Genomic DNA, 27,175 nt, shown 5'->3' with positions numbered 1-27,175 from the left:
GACCACATACTTATATTTACTAGTTCTCGGGTATGCACCTAGCAGATATTATTTCAGAGTCCATTCATATCGGGCCAACCCAGCCTTCCTGCAGGCTTGTTCAATCCGTGCCCAGAACCTCTGCACTCGTCCGCATCCCCAGAACATATGGATCAGGTCCGCATCTCCCATTCCGCACCAAGGGCACAGTGGTTGTGTGTTGTTGTTAAATGGGGCTATCCTGTGTGGTGTCATATATGTGCGGTACAATAAATTCAGCTGTATCAGCCTCAAACAAGCATTTCGCGACACCTCCTTAGGATATGCTAGTATTCTTTCCCATTCCTTCTCGGTTATATCCTCTCCCAGATCCTTTGCCCATCTCTCTTAGTGTAGCGCTTCTGGGGTTAGAGCGATCTGTCAGTAGACTATATAGTCTGGACACCGGCCGCCAGCCATCGCTTAGGTTGTGCATTAGGGTCAGCAGAGGGTTCTCTGCTGGCTCGTCAGGCCATCCATCCCATTTCTCCTTTGCCACTTTCCTAGCCCGTTGGTACCAGAGGAACTGCCCTCCAGGTACTTCATCTCTCTCCTGTAGTGATTCAAACTCCTTGAAGACTCTGTCACCATACAGATCGCCCCAGGTGTATATACCCCACCGCTCCCAGTGCCTTACCGTTGCCAAGTCTGTGCTAACCCTGCAAACATCTGCAGCAATTGGAGTCTCTGAGTAGGGGTGAGCAAGTTTTAGTAGCGTCAGGGCCCTGCCCCACACCTTCCTCCCCAGGGTTACTATCATAGGGGCGCACTCCATACAGTTCAATGGCACCCACAATATTTTTTAGGCGTGCTGGGGCCACTAGTCATTGCAGTAGGTAGGTTTCGGATGTGGCCTCATCTGAAAGCCATCTGGCCACAAAACCGAGCTGGGCCGCTAGGTAGTACTTTAGCAGATCCGGTAGTTGCACCCCTCCCTCCCTATAAGGCAGACTAAGAGTGGCAAGTGACAATTTGTGACGGGCCGCCCCCCACAGGAATTCACACAGCAATACTTCCAGTAGGTGGAAGAAGGAGGCATTGATGTAGTAGTGTAATATAAGAATCGTGGTATTATAATCATTTTCGTGATGGCCACCCTACCCATGAAGGACATCGGTAACGTGGACCAAAATGTAATGGATTTCCTTAAACCTTTCACCACTGCCACCATGTTGTTCTCCTGTGTTTGTTCTGGCATGTGTCTTATGTTCACCCCCTAGGTACTTGAATTACTCCAGCTCCCACCTTAGTTATGTTATGTTATGTTATTTTGCACTTATATAGCGCCTTATATACCATTGGTATGGTCTGAAGGCGCTGGTAGGTTGAACGCCCTTGGGAACCGAAGTTCAGATCAGTAGAGAGAGTAGAGAGAGTCAAAGAGGTGCGTGTGCGCACCGGATATGTGTGCAGCTCGTGCGGTATACGTGTGATAGCTGCTTCTTAGCGATAGGTGTGGTGGTTGAGAGATCAGGAGAATGTGTTCGTTCTGGCAGGATTTATCCAGAACGGATGTGGCTGCGTTAGGCCTGAGGAGAACGCCTGGCTGGGGGGGTGTGAAACCAGCAGATTTACTTAGTGATGTGGAGTAAGCGGCCGATGTTGGTATGAGAACAGTTATACCGAATGGTGTCATAGTATCTCTGCGTTCTAGTTGAGTGGTGATGTAAAGGAGAGAGTAAGCGTGGTGGTGTGATAGGATGGGTTATATGCTCTTTTTCTGGTAGTTCGTCCACACCCTTACCCCTCAATCCAGCTATCGGGAGTATGCATGATTTTTCTTTGCTGAAGCAGATCCCAGACACCTTTTTGCGTAGTTATCTAACATGTCTAATACCACTGGGACATTAAGGTGTGGGTCCCTCAGGTATAGTAGTACATTATCTGTGTACAGTGAGATTAAGTGTCCGATTTCCCCCCCCCCCCCCAAATCAAAATGCCCGTATCTAGGAACAATTTCCGAAGGTAAATTGCTATTGGCTCTAGCCCCAGCACATGGAGCATAGGTGACAGTGGACACCCTTGTCTGGTGCCCCTTTGTATGTCCCAGGCCGGTGATGCCACCCTCCCAGATTTGACCCTCGCCATAGGTGCCGTGTACAGTATCTGGACCCATTTGATACATTGTTCTTCAAACCCAAATTCCCTTAATGCTGCTAACCATTCCGAGTACAGCGAGTCAAACGCTTTTATGTCGTCTCGGGAAAGTATGGCGTATTGCGCTTGAGAGTCCGCCATCTGTGCTAGAACATGCTGTAATTATGCAAATTATGTGCCATGATACGGCCCGGGATAAACCCATTCTGGTCCCAATGTACTAGGTCTCCAATAACCCTATTTAGTCGTTTGGCCAGTATAATAGTTAGGATCCCGACATCATAGTTTAGCATTGCCAGTGGGCGATACAAGTCACACTCATCAATGGGCTTCCCTGGTTTGGGCACCGGAATCACTAAGGTTTCCCTCCTGCTCTCTTGCAGTACCCCTTTCTCATAGGCTTCCTTAAACACTTCAAGCAGCACCGGGGTCAGGACTGACACCTATGTCTTATAGAACACGTGGGCGGGGGTTTGGAGTCCATCGCTCCCAGGTGTCCTGCTCGTGGCTAGTGTTCTGATCGCTTCAGATATATCTTCGGCTGTGATTTCACTCTCTAGTGCCTCGCATTATGTTGTACCTTGCCTAGGCAGTCCTATTTCCTCTCGTGTACCTAATGTCATCCTGGGATACCTGGCCCCCGTGGCTGTACAAGAGGGAGTAAAATTCTTTAAAGGTGTCATTGATCGCTTGTTTTGTGATTTGTGAACAGTACCGGCTTCATCCCCAAGTTCTGTAGTCTGGTATCTCGGATGCTCCCTCCTGCCCAGCCACGAAAGCAGTCTGCTTGGCTTATCTCCCTCCAAATTTGCCCTAGTGGTTTTTACAGTGTAGTCAAATTTAGACAGCCTCCCCGAAGTGTCTTGGCAGCTGCGTCGTAAGTCTGATAGTGCCAGCTCGTCCTCGCAAGTCCCTCGTGTGCTTGCCTCCCTTTTTTTTAATTCCTCTTCCCATTTCGCCAAACCTCAGCATTGTCCTGGTACCCCCAACACTAGCGATAACCTCCCCCCTCACCACTACTTTCATTGCCTCCCAGACCGTACTCCATTTCTCCACGCTGCCCACATTCCTCTCGATGTATTCCTGTAACTTGGTTTGTAGTACTTCTCCAATGGCCTGGTCAGTCAGGGAGTCCATGGCCATGCGCCATAGTGGTATAGTGGGCCGAGGGCCTAGTGTCCTCCACTCTATCAGCAGAGGCGAGTGGTCATAGACCGACCTGCCCAGATATTTTGCTGCTTCCATCTGTGCTAAGTGGGCTTTAGCCACAAAGACGTAATCAATCCTGGTGTATAGGCCATGAGGTGAGGAGAAATAAGAATAGCCCCTGTCGTTAGGATGCAGTTCTCTCCATACGTCCACCAGATCTAGGCTTTTAAGCAGTGCGTTCAGCGCTCCTGTGGCAGTCTCCAAGCAGATGGCCAGCGGGCTGGGTCTGTCTTGAACCAGATACCTCACACAGTTAAAATCGCACCCCCCAGATGAAAAGGCATTCCTGGCGTGGGGTTATTTTAGCGCATAGCGTGTTGAGGGGGTGTGTGGGGATTCCTTGATTAGGAAAGGAGTTGACTATACATATTTCTACCTGTTCTATGTGGCCCCTTAATATCAGATACCTCCCCTCCATGTCTGCCTCGATCTCCAGTAACCGAAAAGGAACCGTAGCACTTATCCATGTGAAAACACCACATATGTAATTCGAGTAAGCTGCTCCATATCCTTGCCCTCCGCAATTTTCTTTGACTGTGGCCAAAGTATTTTGTGTTGGGTAGGTTTCTTGTAGTAGTGCAATAGATGCCCTTTTCCTATTTAAGGATTTTACACGGTTCCTGCGCAGAAGTCCCCAAACGTTCCACGTCATTACTCTGATGTCAGCAGACATGGTAGTATTGGGTTGTCTTGCAGTGTCCCCCCACATTCACACCTTGCTCCCCCAACATGCACCCTTCCGTCTTTTTTCCATTCCTGAGTAACCTCCACCCCCACCCGTGCCCCCGTTGTCGCAAGTGGATTCTTTGCCACATGTGAGTTCAAAACATTCCAAACAACAAACTCACAGTAACAAAAACTAAACATTTGCACCCAGCTGCTGCTTCCATCTCGCAGCGCTCGCATGCCCCCGCACCATCTTGACCCATCCGGGCCTTCTTGTGCGAGTTGAATTGCATCAGCAACTGGCCAATGCAAACCTTAGCGTGGGTTAGACCTGTGAGCCCTAGGCCGCTGGCCAGTCTTCACCCCCGTCTAATATAGATGTTCAACAACTCTTTGGACTTGTGCCCCTGTTACTTTAGCACAGCATAACAAGCATTTGCTTCAATTAGTGTATTTCCCATACCTTCGCCGCCTCCCGGGTTCATAATACCATTCACTTGGCGGGTTCTTCCCTGCTGTCCAGGTTGTTGTGTTCCAACCACATGGTTGCCGCAGCTGGAGTCTGCAGGAAAATGCATCAACCCTTATGAATGACTTTTAATCTGGACGGGTATATTGGCATGTATTTCATGTTTAATTGTCTGTCTCACTTTCATTGGTACGAAGGAGTTCCTGGCTCTTTGGATGGCGGGCATGTAGTCTGGGTAAATGGCTATTGTAGAGTTATCACGCCGTATGACACCCCCTTCCCTCGAATATTCCAATAAGACTTCTCTGTCTCGGAAGTTAAGGATCCTCGCGATCATCGGTCCAGGGTGTGACCGTAGCAGAGGCTGTTTCTGCAAGGATCTGTGGGCCTGGTCCACCGCGAAGCCCTGTGTAAGTTTGCCAGCCCCGACTTCCTGTTGTAGCACAGTCTCCATGAATTTGTTAGGATCCAGTCCTTCAAGTCCCTCAGGATTTCCTAGCAGCCGCACATTGTTGTGTCTGGCCCTCCTTTCTGCATCTTCGGCTCGCGACTCCAGCTGGGCACACCTCCTCTCCAACTCCTTCAGCCTCTTCTCCTGGTCTTGTGTTGTGTCGCTGGTTTCTTTCAGGTCGGATTCTATTGACATTACTCTCTCCATCAGGTTCCGCACGTCTTGCCTCATTAACTGCATATCTGCCTTGACCGTGTCTATTTTTGGGTCAATAAATGACTGCAGTGCCGCAATAGCACCTAGCACCCGGTCGTCTCTGCTGCCTGTGTCAGGTGCTTTCGTTGCGTCTGACCTCGTGGCGCCCTCCAGTGCCATCTGGTGGGATTTGGCAGCGTTATTGAATGAATCCATGATCGTGGTTTTCCTCTTCCCCCTTGGATGGGCACATGCCCAGGCTTGCCACCTATCCCTTTCTCTTCGTTGCCTTGGCAGAGTCACATCGGTGTGATTGTGTGTCTGGTGCTGTTGATGGCGCTATGGGGACAATCTCTCGTCTCCAGCACGGGGGAACATGGGTCCAGATGGTAGTTTTAGGTTGCTCACAATCTGCCCTTCACTCAGTGCCATGCACGGCCAGCGTCTCGTTTCTCTTGAGCTATACGTATACTTGCCTCATCTATGTCCCCCCCCAGTGGTTCTCCGGTGCGTTCAGCTGTTGCAATGGCTTATTTACCATTCGGCCTAGGCATTAGGCAAGGGAGGTTTGCAGGGCTTTATTTGGTTTTATTTGGTGTCTTAGATAATTACTCACCCCCACTTGGTGTTGGAAGGCGTGCTTAGTACCATGTATAGTGTCCCCGCATGCTCGTGCTTGCGTGTCAACAGTGTATCTGCAGTAGTGTCTTTTGCCGGTGTTAGGGGTGCACAGCGGGGCCCGACCACTTCCCCCAGTCGCGGTGTCTATGTCCCAGTGTGCCCTGCTACGGTCTCCGGCACTCCAACAACTGTTTTTTTTCTGCCATGTATTGTGTTGGGTCACTGCCTAGCTTGCTGTGCACCCGGAGGTATTTATGGGTGGCCGCTATTGTGGATCCCCGAGTTGGTGGCGCATGGTGCCTCTATCTGTGCCTCCTGCTACTTCCCAAAGGCGCCTGCGCTCCGTCTGTGCCGTTTGTGCAGTCCCAGCAGGGCCAGAGCCGGTGACTCCAACAGCTGTCTCCCGGGCCAGGGAGGGGGATAGAGATCGTTGGTAGCGCTACCCTCTTCGGGCAGGCTGTTTAGTGCAGTGAGCGGCAATGCGTATCCGTTCCTAGTCTTGTCACCCACCTTAATGTGCCCCTGTTTCCTCGCCCTTGAAGCTCAGTTGCGTAGTCGGTTTGTTGTGACGCAGTCCGCTTCTCCATGCATTCCATGTTGTGTGACCTCAGGGTTTCTTAATGTTATTGAGCTTCCTGGTCGAAGTGATTCGGAGCGTCTCAATGTAGCTCGCTTCAGCGTCGTGTGCGGGTCCTTCCCCGTTTGCTTCAGTAGTAGCGGGTCTGCCATCCGTTCGTATATTTCCCACGCAGGGTCTCTGTTTAAATGCACTTGTCGGCGCCCATCGCAAGTGGAGTCACCTTAGCTCCGCGTTCCCCTACAGACTGCAAACTGGGCACAGTGATGGCTTCCTGCACCTCCGTCTGTCCTGTGCAGCGTACTCGGCCAGGCGTTCAGCGTCTCAGCACTGCGCCTCACCACTCAATTTTCGGGCATGGCGTGTCGGTCCAATGTTCCTATCACGAAGCTGCAATCGTGCGATAATCGGGGTGCCCCTCGGTCTTGAGGCTTCAGCACACTCTGCTTATTGGCTGATGCCGCTGTTCTTAGCTCCTCCTCGCTCTGCAGTCAGCCGCGGCCACATCCGCCATCTTGTCGGCGCAGGGGCCCCAGCTCCCGGCCACAATACAAAGCTCAGGGAGCTCCGATTTTCAGCGGGGCTCAGGAAACATTTCCCTCGCTTGAGTATGTGCTCTGCTGATAATAATTCAGGTGAAAATTTGCGTTCTAGGATCATATAAAGGATCTTGGCGGGAGCTCCGCTCAGGCACTCGCTCACTCCATGGGCTCAGGCCACACCCCCTGGGATGGGGCTTCATAAGGGCTGGTAAGCCCCACTAGATCTACATGTGGCTTAGCCACATTCCTCATATGGCGAGTAAGGTATTTTCTAAGGGACTGTTGTCCCTGGTTTTCTGGATCGACATGCAGGTCTCATTTGATAATGAATGTTCCTGGTGGTTTAGTGGTGGTCCCTTTTTTCAATAAACCATTCCCTGGTGGTTTAGTGGGTTATTTCCCCTTGCGCAGGTTCCAGCAGATGCTGTCTGCTGGAGCTGTGCTCTACTCCACTACACTGCGCATGCTTGCAGAGCCTCTGCTGCGTCATCTTCCTTTTCAGCTGGTGTGCGGCCATTGCTGCATCCCTTTATTTTGCTTTGCAGGCCTGCATTGGTTGGCTCCATGCCGCTGGCACAGCCTACTTCCTCCGTTGCGCACCTGGCCCTGCTCTGCAGCCGTGTCCCGAGCTGCTTCAACTGGCATCCCACTAGTTGTCTTCATGCTGGGCTGGCCCACGCGGCCCTGGAACCAATCCCTAGAGTCACTTCTCCCTAGTGCTGTCTTGCTGTGGCACTGGCTTCCTCACCGGCATTCCTTCAGTGCTTCGCGACAACACTGTAGTAGTCCTCTTCTCCAGTTAATGCGGGTTTGGGAGGAGGGCCGCTCTGCACCATTCGAGGTCTCTCTTCCCTCCCTCCCCTGACAGGACTGTCAAAGCAGCCCGGTCACACAAGGCAATAGAAGTACCCCAGGCGAGAGAGGGCCAGGGGTTTTTATTTCTACACCTTTACAGTACTCTAACCGAACCAGCACTCTACTAGACTTGCCAGATTTCAATCTACACCTTTCCTAAGAAAAATGAAAGATCTCTGGCCCAGATCTCGTTGAATCTTCATCCGGGAGATTAGTTCTGTGAAGTGAATGTGAAAGATGCTTGCCTATATGCCCCCATTTGGTCGCCTCATCGAAAATGATGATGCTTTCCAGTAGACTACAGCAAAACGATAGAGGTGATGGCTGGAAGGTTTAGAATTAATCTTAATCTCTGGTATTGATTCTGGGCAACGCTCCAGACCATGGTTCTTTGCCTGCCAAGCCATTACAAAAGGGGAAATACCATATGCAAATCGGCTTGGTCCCACCCCACTCGTACAGAAGGGATGTGACCAAGCAGTTCGGGCTGGGCTGCCCCTTTTGGGGTGGGACCAATCCTGATTTGCATATGGTGATATCCTCATAGTCTTGCGCCCTTCTGGACAAGATCTTGGCACTCTTTTACAATGTACTTGAGTTCTGGCTCCCCTCTTGGGACTGTTTTTTTTTTAAAAAGATTTTTTTTTATTACTCATGTATTTTGATCCTGGCTAAAATGTATCTTTCTGCCTTTTGTAACCCAGGCCTCCTTATGTTGGGTATCCTTTGTAGGGACTTGATATTCCCCCCCCCCTCTCCTGGGCTTGCTCAATTAGAGTATCTCTCCTCTAACTAGTTCACTAGATTTCACTTTCCATTCATTCTGGTTTCCTCCATTCATTATTTCTTAAACCATGGGGTACTTTTCCCCCCTTCCCAGGGTGTTTGTGCCCAGTTCTTAATACTTTCTTTCAGGCTTTTTCGTTATTTTCTTTACCACAGTGCCAATAAAATGGCTTTATATTTAGTAGCTCGTCCATTTCAATGGAAATAATTTCTCCTGATCCATAAAGGTGTCCTGGCGGCCTCCCAGTTTTCCTGTTCTCCCTGCTACCTCTGTATCTGCAGGAGAACTCTTCTGGGCTTGACACTTGTTTGGGTTCTCCTCCTCTGCTCCGAATCTCGTGCTGCTTCTTGTCAGTGTCTCGCCCTCGGTACTCTTTCGTTGGGACCAGGTCTGGATGCTGGTTGCAGGATGTCTCGTGAACTCCCTAGCTGGGTGGTCTTGGCGCTGTTTGACGGGTGCATGGCCCACCACAAAGTCGTGGTCATGCCACCACTGAGATAAGGATCCCCTTCTACTCTGCTTCTCTCTATTCAGAAATGCCGGGCCTCCAGCGTTTCCCTCTGATGCTCAGGACTCCCCTAAAAGTTGTGAGCTCTGCAGCTATTTTTGACTCCACCTCCTCCTGGTGTCACGTTGTCGAGGTCAAGGGGGGGGGGGGTAGCCCGGCTTATGCTCTTCTCTCTGTCTCAGTGCTTTGCTTCTCCTCAGCGTGCTCCTTTTTTTTTTTTTCTTCTGTATTAAGTATTTATACTAAATCTTAATACATCTGGTTGTCAACATCTACATTTACTAATATCAGAGAGTATCATATAGCGTACCTCTTTCTGTGACCGTAAGCATAATCCAGCATCAAGAGTGCCTTTAAACTTTTTCCAGCTTCGCTGCATTTGCTGTAACCTCAGCACTGCTTTGGTAAACCTGGTGCTTCATTTGCAATCTGCATTCTCAGGTGGGTGTATTTATTGAATTATGGCTGCTACCTTTTTGTTTGAATTGGGTTTGTTAGCTCTGAGCTTTGCTCCCTCCTTTGTCCCGCCTTCCCTTGCCCCCCTCTGGCCCTCCTTGCTATCCATTGGTCTGGATCAGCTTACCACTAGATCAGAATCGCCCTCTTCACTAGCGCTCTTAGGGAAGCCCATCATTGGCTAAGGGCCACAAGGCAAAGGGCACCTCAGTGCTAAGTAGCTCCACCCTGTATTTGCCTGTGTTCACCTGGGACGCTTGAAGACAACCTACAGCGACCAATGAGGGAAGTGCGGTAACTCATGGTGACAACAAGTAAGACCTATACAAGTGATCATAGTTCAAGGGCGTTTATTGAACAATGAATGCGGTGTGCAGGTTGGAAAAACACCTAACCTAAACCTTAAAATGGAAGCAATTGTCGACCATCAAATGAAAAATAAGGCAGTCCTAGTGGTGTTGTCAAAATAAAAAAGGCCTATACTAAGAAACCTATTGCCAAACCTCACAACTAATACAAAAAGGGTGTGGGATAATTCTCAAGAAAAGAAAGAAGTGTTCTCAAATAATAGGTCCGGATGCAGTAGCCAGTCTCCCTTCCCCACGTTTTGGACACTGGTCAAGGTGGGAGCTTGGCGCACAGTACTGTCTCTGGCTTCTCTAGCACGAGGCAACAGTTCCAATGGAAGTTCTCCGGACCGTCGATGGCCAAGTCTAGTTTCCTTTGAAAGTCTCTTGCCTTCAGGGCCTGATGTGTATGAATAACAAAAGTTCCTTTAACCAAATGAAAGTTCTGATAGGGTTATAATGGTTCACTTCTGGGTCCCCCTCTTCTGGGCGCAGACCCTTTAGGTATTGTGTTGCAAAATATCTCACAGTTGCTTTATCAATCAACTTTGGGTGGTAGCTTCACCCGTGGATCTCCCTCGGTCGGGCTCTGACCCCTCTTGCCTTTTGCAGGATTTCTTCTCTCTCAATGTCTTTTACTTGGGTGGTAGCTTCACCCCTGGATCGCCCTCGGTCGGGCTCGGACCTTTCTTTACTTCACATTGCCAATTGTCCAATATTGTTGGGATTTACTTCCCTGTCTTTCACAGTGCTTGTAGACCAAAGTCTTTCAATTGTACAGGGATTTTGCTTGACCCTCTGTATGACCACTTTGACCTATTTCGCTGGCCCTCCTACGGCCTTCTGGGATCTGTGGGGCTCGACTAGAATCTCTTGAGTTAGCACCCATGTCAGCCTTGATCCAAAACGTGCCACTCTGCGATTCTCGCTCAACACAGCCCGGTTCTTATCGGTTCTCCCCTCGACTCACCGGCTGCGATGAACCACTTGGCTGTTGACTTCTCTGGAGTTCAGGCTAGTACCACGGGCGCGGGAGCTTCCCTCGCTGCTGCTGATCGGCATAGGCTTGCCCCATGTACCGTTTACATCTGCTGCAGGACACTTGTGCTGTTGTTCGTGCTCTTAGGCTCTCTTCCACAAAGACTCTGCGGATCGGGGAAGAAAAGGGCAAGGTCACTTCACTCCTCGCCACTCTCTCGATTCCCGTCGCCTTTCTCCTTCTCTTGAACTGCTGCATGATAGCTGTCTCGTCGTGCTGTCTGCTCTACTCGCCTTGCTCGTACTACGCTCTCTTGCTCTACCTTTTATCCCTGTGGGGAAAAGGAAGGGTTGTCAGGTGTGTATTGGGACATGTCAGGTGTGTATTGGGACATGTCAGGTGTGTATTGGGACATGTCGAGTAAACGGTCCTGGTGTTATGTCGGGGGTGGGGGGAATATTTGTGTTGTAGAAAGTTGATAGTTTCCAGGTATCCTACAGGATCGGAAGGGAAAGAGGTGTTACATGGAGAAAAATTTTTCGTATTGGTGTTTGTGGGAATCTCAAAAGGGTAGGGTCTGTGAGAATGGTAGCTGTTGGTTACATTTGATGGGGAGTTTGCAAAATGATAATCAGAGGGATAGGATTGTTGGGGTTCATGAGGATTACAGGAATAACTGGGATTGTGAAATGAACACTGGATTCTGGGACTGATATTGTTTTGTCAGGCTAGACTTGGTGTTCGGCAAAGAATAATCAGAAGTACTTAAAAAAAAAAAATGGTTGAGAGCTTTCAGGTAGGAAGCGGGGAAAGCAGGGTTTCTGGGAGATGTGGTTTTCAACTCTAGTAGGGTTTGGATTTTTTCCAGATGGGGTTTATTTGGTAGATTTTAATACGGAAGATTTTATAGGAAAAAAGGGGGCCTACTGTGGCACAGCCCACAAAGGTCTTGGGGATCTCTCCATCCTCGTCTTCTTCCCCGGTAACATATTGCGTCTCACCAGGCGCATTTCCCTCAAGCCCAACCCTGGGTTCCCTTAACCAGGTGATCCATGCTCACTGGGTCACACCCCAGAACTGGATCCAACAGCAATGGCCGTGTCCTGGCCACCTGAATAAGAGATTCTCAAGGTTTTACTGGAGAATACCCTCTGGCTTCTCACAGCGGGGAGTAAAGCCATTACTGCACTCCAGTAAAACTCCACCACTCTTATTACCCAGTTATTTTAGATCTATTTGCATCTAGCCTAATTGTGATATTATCTCATTGCACTGCAAAAGTTTTGACTAAGTGGGTTTTCATGACATTGTTGAATATAATTGAGTTTTACTTTCTAAATGCATTTTACCTCTGCTGTGTTTAGAATCGTGGTGCATTTTTCCCTCTGCTGTATGTTTTGAATCTAGGTGTGTTTCCCAACTACTGAGAGTTTTAAATGTAGGAGCATTTTCCCTCTGTGTTTTTGAATTTAGGTGTATTTTCCCTCTCTGCGTTTCAAATCCAGGTGCATTGTTCCACCGTTGTGAGTTTAAATCTAGGTGGATTTTCCTTTTGCTGCATGTTTTGAAACTGGGTACATTTTCCCACTGCTGTGAGGTTTGCTTTTTCCCACCACCATGATTTTTGAATCGGGCTGCATCTTTACCCGAGGCTAGACACCATGCTTCACATTGCCCAGATCGGAGCAGCACGCTGGCACTCCAGAAACCCTACTAATGACTCACCCAGCCAACCTCTTCCCCGACTAGCCCACCCCTGACCCTGCTTACATGCTGCCCCTTCAACCCCCTCTACCTCCTTTGCCACACCCAGTTAAATACTCCACTACCCCCCCAAAACTAACCACCCCCTCCTCGTGCCCATCCGACCTTGATGTAGATCTCGCACCTTCTGAATCAGAGCTGCACACTGGCGAGCTAGAGATGAAAACATTGACCCCCCTCCACACTCCCACCATCTCTCCTCTCCATCCCCTCTACCAATTACCCGTTGCTCCCTCTACTCACATACTCGCACCACCAACTCGCACTTCCCATCGCTAAGGGCTGCCCTGGCCAACACACCAACCCCTGCTCTTCCCAACCCTGCCAACCCCTTCCCTTCCTCCAGGATGCGTGAACGATACGAAAGGACTATGTTCTCAGCCGTCTCAGGTCCCCCTACCCTCTCTCTGCTCCCCTGCTCCATCCTAGCTCCCAATCCTTGCCCCCTCTCTACTCCTCCCAAATCTCACCACCCGACCCCCAACCCTGTCCTAGCCCTATTCCCCTCTCCCCCCCAAACCCCATTTGCCCACCTACCCCTCCCATGTCCTACCCCCGGCACACCCCCGGCACACCCCATGGTTACCCCTGCTTCCTCCCCATTCCATGCACCCTTGTGTCCTACAACAACACTCGTCCAGGCCTTCCAGCTCACCATTCTTCTATAAAAACACAGTGACCCCTGCATTTACCAGTAATACACGCTTCCCCGCCCCTTCACCCACCCCCCTGAAATCGAGCATGCTGTCTTGCATACTCAACGCCAGGTCGGTCTGTAAAACAAATTTAACATCTTTGACTTTATCTCAGGCGAAGACCCAGGCATCCTCTTCATCAGAGACCTTGTTTGCAGAGGACTATGAACCTATTGCACACACGCGCTCCCCCCCGCCCCCGTACAACCTGATTGTTCAGAACAGACCCAGAAGAGGAGGAAGGCTAGCTTCCTACAAAAACACCAGATTCAAGTCCTACTTAAGGACACCTGACCCTGCAGCACTGATTGTGAATGACTGCTTGTAAAATGCCAACTCTCCCCTGCCATCTCCCACAGTTTTCTACTCCTATACAGACCCGCTGGCTACAACAGGAATTTTTCAGACTACATTAGTGACGCACTATCGACCACTTTAAATCAGCATCCTTCTCTCACCATACTAGCATAGGAGACTTCGGATCCATGTAAGAATGTTGCTGTGAAAGTCGTCTGGTCCTGGCGCCTTTTTCCTGGCTACCAAAATTCTTTCCCCAAATATTCTAGGAGGGGTATAATTATTTCTGATGCTTGTTAATCTGCTTAGAATCACATGCTGTGCATATGGTCCGACATCCAGTGGTAACGGTGGAGTATTGCATCTTGTCTTTCGGGGACGAAGGGGACGTCGGCATTGGCGTGTCTGTAACACTATCCCTATCGTGACGTGTAGTACCCAAAATCCCTCACGCGCCGAGGTCCCTCAGATTGTTTTTTTCCGCCCAGATAACTGGTCGCCATATAGCGGAGCTCTTACTAGAGACATCGTTTATCTTTACTGAATTGTCAGTTTATTCCCCGTTCAATTACTACGCCCAACAAGAACATCTTCGACGAAGACTACGGAGGAATCTGCTACAGCTGTGGGTTTCGGTGCCTAAGATCCGGCGGCCCGATTTCCACGTGGTCGGGCCCTCTGGCCGACCTATACAGTAGGGAGAGTGGGGTGGGGGTGGCCATATGGTTTAGTATGTCTTTCCTCCTTTCCCCTCTGTTCCCTTTCGGTCTGTTCATCCTTCCCTTTTGCTATGGAAAGGACTCCTTTTAGGTTCTGCCCTAAGTGTAGGGTCAGATATCCTTGGAAGGACGAACACAGGACGTGTAACGCCTGTCTCCCCCTAGAGCATGACGAGTAGCGGTGTGCGGCGTGCAAACTCCTTCGGCCTAAGACCCTCAAAGAGCGCCGTGTAAAGCTGTGGGCCGCGTACGGCATGTCACGGTGGAGCCTCCCTCCCCCACTGCCATGCCAGCCAAAAGTGACGGGGGTACTTCGGATGACCAAACGTCCAACATGGATGTTGAAGACCTTGAGGCGGACACCGCTGTCCGCCACGCCCGTCCCCGACCCTTCCAGGCTCGACTCTGGTCTTGCTACAGGGACCACACCCAGCAACAGGGGCGTACAAGCACATCACACCAAGTACACAACCCCTACGCCAATTTCGACGCGTTCGTCGAAAAAAGCGAAAGAGCCAGCGGGACCGCCGAAAAGTTCTGGTGCCCTCGGATCGCTCAGATCCAAAGCCTTCCCCCCCATCTGCAGCAGCGTATTGCAACTGGCCAATCAAAACAAACCAAAGGCGCTACTCCTAAACTCGCACGCGTCAAAGTTCGGGAGCCCGAGGCTTTGCCAATTTCCAAGGCCTTAGTAGGCCCGAAAACTACTGCTAGGCTGCTACCCGGAAAACCAACCACTAGGCCTTCCAGTGCCGCGGACAGTTTTTCCACTGCCGACAAATCATCATACTTTGTCCCCTGATGATTCGGCGACTATCCAGAGTAGCATCGAAAGAATCGCAGCGGCGGTGGGCCTTACTTCGGTTCCGCCTAAATTTATGGGCCAAGCCGCGGAAAGGATTTCGACGGATTCCATCCTCGATTTCAATGACTTACGTAGATAGTCCAGAGCCCCTCTCCGCCACCTTCAGAGGTTCCTCGCGTCGCCACAGTGAGAACATCGTTTCTTCTCGTGTAGGCCGGTTTGGGTCCTCGAAGTGGAAAGATTTGAGGGTTACATGGATCGTCTGGAACAGTTCATCGGTTCCTCTAGTCATCCTCCCCTGAAAAGGGCTCTGGTAGACCCTAACCCCCAAATTCAAGAAGTTCAGTCTCATGAAGTTCAACAAGAAGACGTGGTCCATATGGACACATATAAATGTCTCTATAACGAAGAAGCTTCTTTCCTCAAACTATGAAGATCAACAGGAGACCCCAATCCCAGAGGAGCCAGAGCCTCTGGTCAGAAATGACCACCAAGTCCAGGTCCCCTCCCATGTCTCCCCGGTCGGGGGCGTTTAATATCTTTCCTCAAGGCAAGGGAGGGGATTACTTTCCACCAGTGGGTCTTAAAGACGGTCGCCCACGGTTATTCCGTGGAATTCACCCGACCTCCACAGTTCCGACCACCGCGCTCACGACTCCTTTCACCAGACCATCTAGAAATCCTGATCCAAGAGGTGGAAGCACTACTGGGAAAGGACGCCATAGAAGCCGTCCCTATTCTTCAGGTAAACAAGGCTATTTATCCAGTGTACATCCTTGTACCCAAAAAGGATCTCACCATGCGTCCTGTTCTAGATCTGTGCCCAGCGAACAAGTTTATGAAACCCCAGAAGTTTCTCATGGTAACACTACAGGAGGTGATCCCATGGCTGAAACAGGGACTTCACGGCAACATTGGACATGAACGATGCATACTTTCATATTTCAAAGTTGCCAGCGCACAGGAAATATTTAAGGTTCATGGTAGAGGACAGGCATTACCAATTCAAGGTACTCCCCTTCGGCATCGCCTCGGCACCAAGGGTGTTTACCAAAGACCTGGCAGTGGCAACAGCGCACCTGCGCAATCAGTCTCCGTTTACCCTTACCTCGACGACTGGGTAATTACGAGGGACTCGTTCGACGCTTGTTTTTCGAACACCCAAAAAACAGTAGATCTCCTTCAGCCTGGGTTTTGCAATCAATGAAAAGAAATCCAGCTTAGTCCCCAGACAAGTGAAACAATTTCTGGGAGCACTAATTCGGACGGAAGACAGTCTTGTCTTCCCCTCCAGCGAGAGGGTTCAGAACATGCTCTCTCAGATTCCTCAATATGTAGCCAGTCGGGAGGTGACGGTACGCAAAGCCATGCGTTTGCTAGGGATGATGGCGTCATGTATATACTTGGTTCCCACGCGCGGCTGCGAATGCGTCCCATGCAAGAGTGGTTGAACAGCCAGTGGTGTCAGACCAGCGGACAATGGAAAGATCTGGTAGTTGTCTCGCCAGCCCTCGTTCTCTCTCTGCAGTGGTGGTCGAGGGAAAACCTCTTGAAGGGGAAGACCTTCACCACCCCTGCAGTGGAAGCCACTCTCACGACCGACTCATTTCTTACGGGGTGGGGAGGGGGGTTCATCTGCTTCAGCAGACAGCGCATGGAGTGTGGTCTCTCAAGTAGCGTCCAACCATATAAACTTACTGGAGGTATTAGCGGTATTCAAAGCATTGAAAGCCTTTCAGGTGCAACTGCAAGCGAAGACAGTGCTGATCCTAACCGACAGCACTACTATTACCTGAGCAAACAGGAGGGCACTCGCTCTCAAGGGCTATCCCAAAACCTTTGGATATGGGCTCTCAAACACAAGATGTTTTTTGTTGTCCCAACATGTTCCTGGGGCAACTCAATCTTCTAGCAGATGTACTCGGCAGAGATTTTCCTCTGCCAGAAGAATACGAATGGTGACTGCACGAAGACATTGTGTCCAACGTCTTCGCAGAATGGGGGTTCCCAGAGATCGACCTGTTTGCTACTCAGGAGAACGCTCAATGCCAAGACTACGCCTCCAGGTACCACCAGAACCGATCCAAGGGGAACGGTCTCTGGATAACTTGGTCGGGGAAATTTGTCTACGCTTTCCCCCCCCGTCTCCCCTTCTCAACAAGATAGTGCACAAGATGAACCAGTTACCATGATACTGGTGGCTCCCATGTGGGCCCGCCAACCCTGGTTCGCTCACCTGATGGAAATGTCCATCTCCCCACCGGTCAAGCTGCCCTGTCCGTACAACATGTTGTCTCAGGACAGGGGGAGACCCTACACCCATGCCCACAGACCCTGACCTTAGCAGCCTGGCTCCTGAGATCATAGTTCGGACATCTGCAACTTCCACAGAGGTGCATGGACATACTCGGGGAAGCGAGGAAACCTAATACACGTTATTGCTATGCTAGCAAGTGGAAACTTATTGTCATCTGGTGCAATTCCAAGGGCGTCAATCCCATCGATTGCTCACCCTCACACATTGTGTTGTATCTAACCCACCTGTTGGACTCTGGGTTAATCTTCAATTCCCTAAAGGTCCATCTGGCTACTCTGTCAGCCTACACCAAATCACAACTAAAGCTATCGTGGTGGAAAATACCAGTAATTAAAGCCTTTATGGAAGGGGTTAAAAGGATTTATTCTCTCATCTCTCACCCAGCCCCTGGATGGGATCTGAATGTGGTTTTGACCAGGCCCATGGGAGCTCCTTTCGAGCCTATGCATAAAGCAAGTCTGAAAGACCCGACTTATAAAACAGCCTTCCTAGTGGCTATCACTTCTATCAGAAGGGTTAGCGAACTATAGGCTCTTTCGGTTTTAGACCCCTTTGTCACAGTCCACAAAGATGATAGTTCTGCGCACACATCCCAGGTTTGCGCCTAAATTCATGAACCAGTCAATCGAACTACCCACTTTCTTAAATAACCCTACTAACATGGCCGAAAGAAGCCTTCACACACTAGACGTGCGCAGGGCTGTCCTGTTTTACCTGGAAAAAACTAAACCACTAAACCTCTAAGGAAGACTAAACAATTCCTTGTTTCAGTGGCAGTTGGTAGAGAAGGGGATCCTGTCTCTAAATCAACTATCTCAAGGTGGATTGTCAAATGCATCACACTATGTTTCTCTCTTGCTAAGCGAGAACTGCCCTTCAAGCCTAGAGCACACTCTACTGGAGGCACTGCGGCATCCATAGCATTCATTGCAAATGTTCCCCTAGAGTCCATTTGCAAAGCGGCAACCTGGAGTTTTGTACACACCTTTACAAAAACACTATTGCCTAGACGACCATTCTAGGTCTGATTCTCAGGTGGGACAAGCAGTACGAAGACATCTTTTCTCTACTGTTCCTTCTCACAACCCACCTCCAACTCTGGATACTGCTCGCTAGTCTATGCACAGCATGTGATTCTAAACAGATTAACAAGCATCAGAAGACATGCATTACTTACCGTAATAGCATTTCTGATGATTTTAACTGCTTAGATTCACATGCGCCCTCCCTACCGCCCCACTCTGGGTGGAATGAACATAGACATCTTACTACTTTTCTCTCTTTATGTGCTCATTTACTATAGCATTGGGCTCCCTCATGGCAGAAAAAATAGCCCGGAGGGGGCATCATTAATGCATTTTTATTTTTTAAAAGTCGCCAATCTGACTACTTATTTCATGGCAACATTATTACCCTGATACTTCAACATCTGGTTTGACACCCCTTCAAACCAAGTGACCCGCTTCCTAGACACTCTCAACCTGATGCAACTCATATCACTCCCCACACATACCGCAGTCTATACCCTTGATGCAGTATTCAGCGCCACAAACCTTCTGGACAGATCACTCCCCAATCTTTCTTCTCCCTCCCAACCTCCCCTCCTGGCTGCCCAGCCTGCCATCGCCAACCATTCCTTCCCACACCTCTCTCTGGAATAGTCACCATTAACCTGGATCTAGCCAATTCTCTCGAACTCACTCCAGAAAGGCCCTCCCCCAATCAAACTTTTTGATCACTGGCTCTCCAATGCCCTCACTCCAACAAAATGTACCCCTCAGACTGGGCCCCAGCCCCAAATAGTACACAACACACCTCAATTCTATCAAAACTCTCTTTGAAAGCCAACCCCACTCAAAATAAATCCTCTGGCAAGATTGGCAAGGGCCTACTGGTCAGAAATCGGGAAAGCCAAAAAAAATATAAGGAAACCGAATCCTGAACTCCCGCAACCCAAGCAAGGAACTACACAGAATCATCTCAGAATTCAAGAAGCCAGGTTGCCCAACACCTTTGCCCCCTCCAACTCCCAATCTCTTTGCAGTGCCCTGTTCGAACACTCGCAACAAGTACTCAATCGACACTGAGCCATTTTTTCTAAAATAGCAATGATGCCCCCTACCCGTCCCCACCCGACCCCAGACCCACCTCTCCCTATGCCAACTTTCTCCATTTTCTCCCAATCTCACACCATGAACTCCTTGCGCAAAGCCGTCCTTCGGGCTCTCCTGGAGAGCCCTACCCCCCCAACCCCAGGCACTCCTCAAGAACATCCTTCACCAACCTGTGCTGGTAGCATTGCTTGGTCAATCCTTCACCAGTCCCTCTGCTCAAGAATCTTCAACACATATCAAACCTCTCCTCAAAATACCCTTGCTCGACCCACTCATTCCCCAGAACTGGCAGCCCATTTCCAGCACCTGCTTCATTGCAGAACTCCTGGACCGCACAGCATATAAACCGCTATCCCTCTTCACAGAAGCCAACAACCTTTTTGACCCAGCACAAACAAGCTTTAGACCCCTCTGAGGAACTGAGTCCCCCCCTTGTGTCGGTTTGGGTTGACTTAAAGAACAGCACTCCTCCTTCTCAACCTATCTGCAACTTTCGATACGATTGACCACTCCATACTCCTAGACCGGCTACGCTCTTTAGGAATCAAGGACTCTGCTCTAACATGGATCTCGTCCCTCTCAAATCGCTCGCAAATCCTGCTCCTAACCCCTACTCCTTCTCTCACCCAGTGTAGGAAGGGGTTCCGCAGGGGCGTCCTTGTCGCCCCTCTTCAATATTTACTTTACTCCCAGCATTCCTCCGATCAAATAACCTCTGTTACAACTATGCAGACAACACTCTGATAATTCTCAAAATCCCCAAATCACCAGGTGCCCCCTGCCTGGACCTTTCGTCCTGCCTTTCTGATTGACCACTGGATGACCAACCACCTCGGCTTCAAACCCGGCAAAACGGAAATCCTAGTTTGCGCCAAAACGACTCCTTCCTCAACCAATCCCCTGGCCACACTCCTTAGGACCCCCTCCAACAACTTCCACTTCTGTGAAAAACCTGGTTTGCACGCTGGACTGTAATCTATCCCTCTCCCACCACATCAACTCGGTGTCCAGGGCCTGCTTCTTCCACCTAAGCATCCTCCAGTGATCTTCCCGTACCTCACTGAATCTCTATCCTTGCCATCGTCCTCTCCCGAATAGACTTTGTAAACTGCCTTTTTCGAAGGGATTGTGTCCTTCGACGTATTCCTCATCTTAGATATCTCCTTCCAGCTCTGCTGGCCTCGGAAATTTTTTTCTCTAGAGGGCGCTGCGCGTCGACGTCCTCCGAGTCGATGTGCCTCGACAGCCGCCGTATCGACGCCGACGTCATCCTGGCTATAAAGGCCGCGCGCAGCGCCCGTTGCTCAGTTCCGTTTTTCCGCGCTTACTCAGTGCCTCGGAATACCGTTGCTCAGTTTTGTCAGGTTAAACCTATTTACCTCGAGTTATTCGATCCGTCCTCGATGGCTTCTTCGTCGGAACCGACAACTCCTCGATCCGGCTTCAAAAAATGCCGAGATTGTGGGAAAAAGATGTCGCTGACTGACCCTCACAGAGTTTGTCTGTGGTGTTTGGGAGCTGAACACCATTGTTCGGAGTGCGAGGACTGTATGTCCATGACAGCTAAGGCCCTGAAGGAGCGTAGGGGGAAGCTGGAGAAAGGTAAGACTTTTAAAGCTTCTTCTTCGTCGACGAAGTCGAGACATTCGTCTCCTCGTCACCATTCGCGCTCCAGATCTCGGAGTGGGTCTCATCACTCCTCGAGATCGAAGCACTCGAAGAAGGGACGTCGAAGATCCCCTTCTCCGTCTTCCTCTTCCTCTGTTTCGCCAAAGAGAATCCCGTGCCCCACGAAACATAGTTCCCGGGCTGAATGGGAGGAATTCCGCAAAAATATGATGAGCGTCTTTGAGAAAGCGGCCTCGACCCCCTCGAAGACTGCCGAGAGCGATGCTCTGGTCGAAAGACCCGAAGGTAAAAAAAAACGCCGCGAGTCGCAGTACCCGGCGAAGGAAACCTCTCGAGCGTGTCACGAACCCTCGAGTAGGACTATGACCTCCAAACCTTCCTCGAAGGTTCCGTCGACGAAGGTTCCGTCGAGGTCGATGTCTTCAACGCCGTTGTCGAAGGGACCTTCGACACGCGAGTCTGTCGACTCGACGCCAGCTTCGACACCGGTGTCGACGCCAAGAAAAGTCACGGTTACGACACACCCAGTGACTATCCCCAGGTCCTCGACGTCGATGGCTTCGAGGTTGTCGAGCAGAATCCCAATTCTGTCGAGGTCTTCGAGGCCTCCGCCTTTGTTTTCGACGCCACGCTCGAAGCCTTCGGCGTCGACGACATCGACGTTGGAAATGGGGTTTACACCCTTTATGAGTTCAGAACAATTGAGAACTATGTCCTCAATTATGGAAGAGGGTGAATTGTCTGAACAGGAAGACACATTTGAGTTGCAGGGACCTGTAACCCCAGTTAGAGAGGAATTTTCCTCTGATGAACGCAGGTTAAAGGATCTTCATGATTCCTTACATGAGGCAAGTGGGTTAGACACCTCCCCTGAGGTGGAGTTTGCTAGGCCAGACCCGGGGGAACATGCTGAAACCCCCTATAGAGCCTTAATGGCCAGGATCAGAGTTTATGGGGTGGTCTGCACCTTCACAATCTTTCGAACAAGATGACCTCACGGATATTCTTGACAAAGGCCCACAGGAGGAACCTGTGGTGCCTTTTCATAAAGCTCTTCAGAGGAAGATTATGACTAACTGGGAAACCCCAGATGTCGTACCGGCAGTAAATAAAAAACTGTCTACAAAGTACAGGGTATCCTCTACAGACCCGGAGTTTTTGTCTAAACACCCATCCCCAGAAAGTCTGGTGGTACAGGCAGCATCCTCTACCGATGTCAAGACGGCTTATCCTACCGTCCCACAGGACAGGGACGATAAAAAATATGATGCTATGGCAAAGAAAGTTTTTTCGGCATGTAGCATGGCGTTAAAATCTGTTAATGCTACTTGCACCCTTGCTAGATTCAGCCATACACTTTGGGAGTGTGCTTCTACAGCGGCTGACTGCATCCCGGAGGGAGAAGAAAGGGATGCGTTCCTGAATATTATACAGGACGGTAAAGACGCTATGTGCGAATCCCTCCAGACGGGCATTGATTCGGCTGACGGTATCAGCAGAGCAATGGCGGCAAGTACAACAACCAGGAGATTCGCTTGGTTGAGAAAGTCTGGTTTTGCCCCAGATGTGCAAGCCAGGCTCTTGAACATGCCATTCGATGGCTCTTCTTTGTTCGGGAAAAAGGCGGATGACCGTTTAGAGAAACTGCAAACTTCAAAAGCAGCAGCAAAATCCCTAGGCCCTGCAATCCGTCAGACACCTTTTCGTCCCACAGGAACCTCTGCGAGGGGCAAGTCCTTTCGCTTCTACTCCGCATTCGGAAGAGGTAGAGGACGACCGGTTCAAAGGGGACAAAGAAGAACTACCCGAGGTGGACGGGGTAGATATTCAAAAGCCGCAGCAACAGCAGGTGCCTCTTTACCATCGGCATCTGCATCAGCCGCCCCAAAACCACCATGAGGACTTCCCTCACAGGACACCTGTAGGAGGCAGGTTGACTCAACATCTGGCGGTATGGCAGGCTATCACGTCAGATGCTTGGGCATTGGAGACAGTTGCCCAAGGTTACTGCCTACCTTTCCTACGTATACCTCAGTCATCAGCTCTCAGAAAGCTCCAGATCCGCTCCTCTTGCAGGAAATTTTGGACCTGCTAGGGAAAGGTGCCATAGAACCGGTACCTGTAGCGGAGAGGAACAAGGGCTGGTACTCCCCTTACTTTCTCATTCCGAAGAAAGACTGAGGACTGAGACCCATCTTGGACTTGCGAGAATTGAACAAATTCCTCAGGAAAGACAAATTCAAGATGGTCACTCTTTCTCAGATCCTCCAGGCCCTTCAGTTCCAGGACTGGTTGGTATCTCTGGACCTTCAGGACGCTTATTTCCATGTGCCTATCCATCTCAAACACAGGAAATACCTGAGGTTCGCAATTGGCAACTCTCACTATCAATTTCGAGTGCTGCCATTTGGGCTGACCTCCGCCCCGAGGGTCTTCACCAAGTTAATGTCGGTAGTGGCGGCAAGTCTAAGGAGGGAAGGGATTCACGTCTACCCCTACCTGGACGATTGGTTGATCAGGGCTGTTTCTTCGGAACAAGCTCAGATCCAGCTAAATCACGTGTGCCACTCCCTTCACAGACTGGGCTTCTCCCTCAATTTAAAGAAGTCACAAATGATACCATCGCAGAGACTCCAGTTCATAGGAGCGATCCTGGACACTTCCCTGGGAAAAGCCTCGCCACCAGAGGTGAGGGCTCAAGATATTCTACAGATGGTTACCAAGTTCCAACATGCCCAACGTCTCCCAGCCTTCGACTTTTTGAGGTTGCTAGGCCTCATGGCATCCTGCATTTTCCTAGTGCCAGATGCTCGCCTGAGAATGAGATCCCTCCAGTGGGCACTGAGGACTCAGTGGTCACAATTCTCAGGGAGAATGACAGATCTTCTTCAGGTTCCCGACAGGGTGGCTCGAGACCTTCAGTGGTGGGCCTGTCAGGAGAACATTCTGAAAGGAGAACAGTTTTGGCAACCCTGGCCGGGGATAACAGTAGTCACGGATGCCTCACTCACGGGGTGGGGAGCCCACGCCAACGACTTGACCATCAGCGGTTGTTGGTCTCCATCGGAGTCCAGACTACATATCAACCTGTTAGAGCTGAGAGCCATCAGACTTGCGCTGAAGGCGTTCCTGCCAGCTGTACAAGGGAAAAACGCCCTGATAATGACGGACAACACGGTGGCCATGCATTACCTCAACAAAAGAGGAGGCGTAGGATCATTACCCCTGTGCAGAGAGGCGATGCAGCTCTGGTTTTGGGCAATCCAAGAAGGAATCTCTCTATCGGCAGTTCACCTAGCCGGAGAGAAGAACTAGACAGCGGACGCTCTGAGCAGGCAGAGCACAGTCTCCCACGAGTGGGAGCTAGCTCAGGAAGTCCTTCAAGAGATCTTCGCCCTTTGGGGAACCCCTCAGGTAGATCTGTTCGACACCAGCCTCAACAGGAAGTGCGATCTGTTCTGCTCAAAGGAATTTCCCCCGAGAGGAGCTCTGGGAGACGCGTTCATAGTGGACTGGGAGTTTCCGCTTCTGTACGCGTTCCCACCGGTCCCTGTCATTCCTCAAATTATCAGGAGGTTGAGAAGATTCCGGAGAACCATGATCCTAATTGCCCCGGATTGGGCCAGGAGAATGTGGTACCCAGACCTTCTAGACTTATCCATCTGCCCTCCAATTCGACTTCCACTCGGAGAGAACCTACTCTCACAGAAGGGAGGTCAGGTTCTCCATACAGACATCAAAACCCTCAACCTTCACGCTTGGCTTCTGAAAGGCTGAGGTACAAGGATTGGGACCTCCCTGATGATGTTATGGAGGTGTTGCTTTCGGCAAGGAGGCCCGCAACAAAGTCTTTATTCCGCTGCCGTTGGAACAGATTTTGCAGCTGGTGTAGAGAACAGAATATCGACCCTTTTTCATGTGGTACACCAATGGTTTTGTCCTTCCTACTATATTTGGCAAATTCAGGCCTTCAAGTTGGCACCATTAAGGGCTATCTCGCTGCGCTATCCATCTTTAAGCGCACTGCGGAAGAACCATCCTATTTCAAGTTACCCTTGGTAATACAATTTCTAAAGGGGTTAACCAATGTTTATCCCCCAAGACCATTCCAGGTTCCCCTATGGGATTTAAACTTAGTCCTAACTTTCCTGATGGGCACACCTTTCGAACCACTCCATTCTTGTTCGTTAAGATTCCTTACCCTTAAAACTGTTTTATTAATAGCACTTACATCTGCTAGAAGGGTGAGCGAATTACAAGCTCTTTCTTGTAAACCCCCTCACACTATCTTTCACAAAGACAACGTTGTCCTGCAAGTGAAGCCTTATTTCCTCCCAAAGGTGGTTTCTGAATTCCATATCACTCAGAAGATTACCCTACCATCTTTCTATCCTCCTCCTCACCCGGGGAAAGAGGAAGAGAGGTTAAACAGGCTAGACCCTAGAAGGGTTTTAAGTTTTTACATCAGTAGACTAGCCAGGATAAGACAGGCAGACCAGCTGTTTGTAGGTTACACAGGTCACAAGCTGGGGTTACCAATAACTAAGCAGACCATTTCCAGATGGATCATTCTAGCCATTCTGGAATGTTATAAACTGGCAGGAAAAGAGCCCCCTCAAAACCTTAGGGCTCATTCGACCAGAGGTATTGCAGCTTCATCGGCCCTCAAAAGAGGTGTGCCGGTTAAAGACATCTGTGCGGCCGCTACATGGTCGTCTGTCCATACCTTTACACGATTTTATAACTTGGATTCCTCCTCCAGTCAAGAGACTAGGTTTGGAAGGGCTGTACTGCATTCTATTCATCAATAGAAGACAGCATGAAGTCAGTACTCCCTCCTCCAATAATAGAATACTGCTATGGGAGCCTATCTAAGATGAGGAATCCGTCGAAGGACACAATCCCTTCGAAGAACAAGTTACTTCTTACCTTGTAACGTTCTTTCGACGGGATGTTCCTCCGACGTATTTCTCATCGACTCTCCCATCCATCCCCGCAGTTCTACTTCCCTTGTTGTTGCAGCTTACGCTCCTTCAGGGTGATTTGTTTAGTCCAGAAAGCATTATTGTGGGCTACAAAACGGAACTGAGCAACGGGCGCTGCGCGCGGCCTTTTGTAGCCAGGATGACATCGGCGTCGATACGGCGGCTGTCGAGGAACATCGACTCGGAGGACGTTGACGCGCAGCGCCCTCTAGAGAAAAATTTTTCCGAGGCCAGCAGAGCTGGAAGGAGATATCTAAGATGAGGAATACGTCGGAGGAACATCCCGTCGAAAGAACGTTACAAGGTAAGAAGTAACTTGTTCATCTAGGTGCCCCGGCATTGCAGCTCCGGAAACTCCAAAGAATCCAAATCGCTGCTGCCCCTCTCCTCATTGGCCTCTCACCTAGAGAAAATATTAGCCCTGCACTCTGGTTCTCTATTGGTCGATGGACTACCTTTTTAAATGTGCATCACTCACTGTGCCCTCCACAACACCGGACCCAAATTCCTCTAGGATTGACTTGTATGCTATCAACCCACCAGGAACCTCAGATCTGGCTCTGCTCTTCTCCTCGTTATCCCTCATTTGAACTAACTCCACAGATTGGGAGGATCCTCTTTCTTCATCCAAGTTCCTGCCATCTGGAACTCACTCCCTCTCCACATCTGATCATCTGCTACATTGATAACCACCTCTCATTCAGAAAGGCCCTCAAAACTTGGCAATTCCCTACCACAACCTGAAATCCTCTTCCCTCCTCATTCCAACGACATTTCCTCGTTCACAAGCGCCAGTCTAAGACTCCTCGAAACGCCAACAAGTCACTTTGCAGTGGATGCCAGCTGTTGTTGCACCGCCTTTCACATATCACTCACCGAAAACCTCTCGTACACAAATCCACAGGCGGATGCCAGCCGTTGTCGCTGTGGTCGGCTTTGCTGAACTCAACCCCCAGCCCACTCCTTGCACACAATCACACATCAGACCCGGGCCTCCTTTCACTGTGACTGGTGCGCTTTGATTACCGATGTACAACACCCAACAGTCTGATGGTACCTTGTTAGTTACCATT

The 27,175-nt window shown here is 50.1% G+C and overlaps 1 protein-coding gene across 3 annotated transcripts in view; it reads left to right on the top strand.

The window, feature by feature from the left end:
* Positions 1-27,175, top strand: part of ANKS3 (ankyrin repeat and sterile alpha motif domain containing 3) — a 590,125-nt gene that overhangs the window by 59,664 nt on the left and 503,286 nt on the right. The gene's annotated exons all lie outside the window — the stretch shown is intronic.

Source organism: Ambystoma mexicanum, chromosome 2q, assembly GCF_040938575.1.
Source record: "Ambystoma mexicanum isolate Mex_15411 chromosome 2q, UKY_AmexF1_1, whole genome shotgun sequence".
Classification (NCBI taxonomy): domain Eukaryota; kingdom Metazoa; phylum Chordata; class Amphibia; order Caudata; family Ambystomatidae; genus Ambystoma; species Ambystoma mexicanum.
Note: the sequence above shows the minus strand (reverse complement) of the source record. Positions and strands in the feature narration are given on the sequence as shown.